General features: G+C 42.2%; 1 pseudogene; it reads left to right on the forward strand.

Moving 5' to 3' along the window:
- Nucleotides 1–2,686: 2,686 nt before the first annotated feature.
- On the forward strand, nt 2,687–3,899 carry LOC102025472 (annotated as a pseudogene).
- Nucleotides 3,900–4,206: the final 307 nt, after the last annotated feature.

Genomic DNA, 4,206 nt, shown 5'->3' on the forward strand with positions numbered 1-4,206 from the left:
ATAAGGCTCCTTGGAATCTTTGCAAAACACCACTAACAGTGCATCTACCTTTCTTGATGGCACATGTTTTATTTAAATTCAACTTAGTATCAGTGGACTTTTGTCCACATATCTGTTATTACCTGACATTAAACTGTTTAACTAAAAATTAAATGATTTTTGTTTCTTATCTCTGCCATAGACTAGACATTTCAGACTATTTTATCTCCTCTGTTTCTTGTCTACACCATCTTTCTCCTCTTCCCCTCTGCACAGCCTGCTTCTGTCTGGTAAGCATTTCCTTGTGCTAAGTCCCACTTCAACTTCTTTCCTGGTCTGCATGGGGTGTGGTGCATAAACCTGGCAATGAAAGATGCTGAGATTACTCCTGGAACTCACAGTGGAAGTAGATAGGGCTGACCTAGGATCAATGTGATATAAGTGTCACAATCAGTATATTCCATGGATCTCTTCAACTGGCCGGACATCTAAACTACGAATCATGTGTAGTATAGTGGGTATGGCTGTAATTGGCATGCCATTATAATTACTTTACTGTGGGCCTTGGGTAATCACCTAGCCTATGTACCCGTGTTTGTCCATGTACTATATGGCACTCCTTCTTTCATAATTTCTTGCAGGAAAAGCATTTGCAAATTTTATATTAAGAGTCACTCTTCTTAAAAATGCAGTTTTGGATCCTACTTCTGACATATTCTAATAGGAAAGTCCTGTAATGTAGTCCAGAGGGTCAACAAGTGGTTCAAGTAATTCTCATACAAGGAGTACACTAGGTCCTGTGGTAAGGGGAGTGTTTTCATATTAACTCATAGATTCGTCTTTGGTTTTTAAGTTAAATCACTCATATACAGTTTAGGGGGAATCTGGCTTCCTACACTCAACATAATGTCTTTAGTACTGGTCCATAATTTGCATAATACTACTAGTGTCACTGGACAGGGTCCAAGGAGGTTCCTCAAAGAGGAGACAGACACCTCCCTTCATCCCCCTGCATTCAAGAAAGGTGTTCAATATGTCCTGGTGAAAGGTATGGGCAGATTTAGCAGGAAGAGTTAGAGAAGTAAGGTGAAACAGGGAGAGGATTCCAGCCTGAGGAGCTGATTTTCACTTGAGGAGTTAAGGGGGACACAACTCTGATAAGCAGGATCAGACTGGTTCATTGACAAAAGAAGGAGAACACCCTTTGTGGATAGATAGTGGGCTAGAATCTGGTTGGTTATTTATCTCAGTCTAGTTTTTTGAAGCCCTTATTGCTTAAGGGGACAATTTGATCTCACTGAGATGATTATTTCTGCTTGGGACAGTCTCAGTTTTGCGGAGGCTCTGTTGGAAGGCAAAATTACTGTGCATTTAAGGTGATGACTGGAGACTTCTGGGAGTAGATGTGTGACCCTAAATCTCTTCCTGTAATGTCCTTGGTCTTGAAGGGGAATAACATAGGTTATGTAAATTTAGGGTTCCTCAGCCTTGTTTCGCCAACTATAAGACAGACACTCCCTAAGTGATTAAAGTACCTATATACAGAGCCGTGCCAAAAATCTGACCCGAAGTTTAGAGGTAACAAGTACATGCCAGGCTTTGTTGTACTGTTAGTTACCTGTTGGGCATTTTAGGCCAAAGAATTTGTTTGCCAAAGAATTTGGTAGTTAGCAATAATTACTTTGAAGTCCCAGACTGCTTCAGATGAAAAATACAAATTATACTTTCAGTGAGTAACAGGTTAAGGCCTAGACGTTATTTTCTGTCCCCATGGTAGTCTCTGTGTCACTTGTGTTATTCAAATTTTCTGTTTCCTTGGAATTTAATTCTATCTCTTAAAAACAAATGGCACAAATTTGAATTTTTAGCCAGGTGTGGTGGCACATGGCTGGAATCCCAGCACTCGCGAGGCTGAGGCAGGAGGATCATTGTGAGTTTGAGGCCAGCCTGGGCCACATAAGTGAGTTCAAGGCCAGCCTGAACTGCATAGTGAGACCCTGACTCAAAAAAGACAAACCCCTGCCCCAAAAATAAGTATTTGAATTTTTTTTAATCCATTTACAGAACATCTGACTTTTAACTGGAATGTTAGATTGTAATGTCCTAGCGCTAAACAAAATGAAACAGCAACATAAGTTCAGGTTCTTGCCATTGTTATAAATGTATAAAATGTGCCAGGACCACATCCTGTTGCCTGCATATTTTTTACCTTTTCTGATATATTGAGCATTAACTTAGCATTTGCAACAATAGTTGGTTAAGAAGGCAGTATAGATAGATAGATAGATAGATAGATAGATAGATATAGATAGATAGATAGATAGAGATATATATAAATTTATATAGTGTCTGTGTCCTCAATGGTTTTACAGGTTTTGTTTGAAATACAGGCACACAGACCCTGAAAAAATACTAGTAATTCACATATTTTCTTAAAGAGTAGAGACTAAATAGAATTTACAGATCGGCAGCTTGTAAGAAAATGAATAGACATACTTGTCAAACTAAGTCATAACGATTTTGTTTTAAAAATGTTCTTTAAAAAGAGTTTTTGGTGTGACTCAGGCATTCCTAGTGTGGCTGCAGCCGCCGAGCCTGGGAGCACCCTGGCCGAGCGGGCTGCAGAGCCGAGGAGTCCAAGGGGCCAGGGGTGGGTCAGAGCGCTGTAAGGTCCTTCACAATGAGCTATTGGGAACACTCTTCTCTCCTCTGTGTAATTGATAAGACATCTGGGTGGTGAAGAGATGACAGACAGTGTTAGAACCTTTCTCCAGGACCTTGGCCAGGGAATCAAAGACTCCACCTGGGGCATTTGTACCATCTCAAAGATAGGTACTCAAATCCAGCAAAAGAGAGAGGAGCAGCGTCAAAGAAGGGGTAGTAATGTCTTGGTTCAGAGGAGAACCCAGAGTATAGAGCGGAAGCAAGAGAATGAGTCATGTATCGCTAGAAGAATTTTCCAGTGCTGTGCTTGGAATGGAGGAGTATTTTGGTTAAGTCTCCTCTTGTTTTATTGAGTATTTATTCCTGTGCTTCAATCAGTAACAACCTGGATTATTGGTGATCCGTCCCTACTTGGAGATATTTGGTCTTGGCTGGAATTCTTCCTCACGTCAGTTTTCAGCACTGTTTCGGTGCTCCCTCCGTTTGTGCTTAGCAAAATTGTGAATGCCACTTGGTTTCAAGATATAGCTGACCTTTCATTGGAGGTATCGGGGAGAAAGCCTCAAGCATTCCCCAGTGTCAGCAAAATGATAGCTTACGTGCTCTTTCCCTTATCCAGGGGATGTTTGTGAGTCCCTTGCCCACTCATCTTGTTGGTCAGCTGGTCAGTCTGTTGCATATGTCCCTTCTTTACTCACTGTACTGCTTCCAGTATGGTTGGTTCAACAAAGGAATTGAAATGCGTCAGCGGTTGTCAAACATAGAAAGGAACTGGCCTTCCTACTTTGGATTTGGTCTGCCCTTGGCTTTCCTCAAGTAGTCCTTGTATATTATCAGTGACTGCAATGCAGTCCTCGTATATTATCAGTGGCTGCCTCTTCTCTATCCTCTTTCCTTTATTCATCATCAACCCCAGTGAAGCAAAGAGCCCTGGAAAAGCATACCCTTTCCAGTTGTGCCTCTTCTCCTTGGTGGTCTTCTTAAGCAACAGACTCTTCTGTAAGACAGTCTACCTGCAGTCTGCGCTGAGCAGCTCCACCTCTGCAGAGAAGTTCCCCTCACTGCATCCATCTCCTGCCAAACTGAAGGTTGCTGAGTCACCTGCTGTCCAGAGGCAATGGATTAGAGGGAGGCTGTGGCAGCTCTTTTCTCTATTCTCCTTCCCTGGCCAGGAAAGGCAGGGCCCATTCTGCCAGGGTCCTCTGCGTATTCCCTCCTCTTTGAAGAATCAGAATTTTTGTCTCTGGTGCATGTAAGGCAGAACCTTCCTGACACCAGTGTGTGGATTTTTAACACCATTATGAGTCTGAATGGACCATAATTTCTGTAGCTGTTTTCTAGCATTTGCCAGCCCCTGGGCCTGGACTGATTGGAATACTTAGGTTTTTTCCCCTCTGCCATTTACCGTCCTATCTGTCCTTTCTGCCTTCCAGCCCCTTTGGATGAATGAGTTTTGTAATGCTAGCTGTTGTATTTTGTGGACTTGTTATTTTTGTTTTTTGTGAAGCACATACATTGGACGTGGGAGGGAAAGGAGTACCGTGTCTCAGTTTCTCCTGGTCA

This window comes from Chinchilla lanigera, unplaced genomic scaffold (genome assembly GCF_000276665.1).
Source record: "Chinchilla lanigera isolate Chin_1 unplaced genomic scaffold, ChiLan1.0 scaffold00020, whole genome shotgun sequence".
In the NCBI taxonomy this organism is placed as follows: domain Eukaryota; kingdom Metazoa; phylum Chordata; class Mammalia; order Rodentia; family Chinchillidae; genus Chinchilla; species Chinchilla lanigera.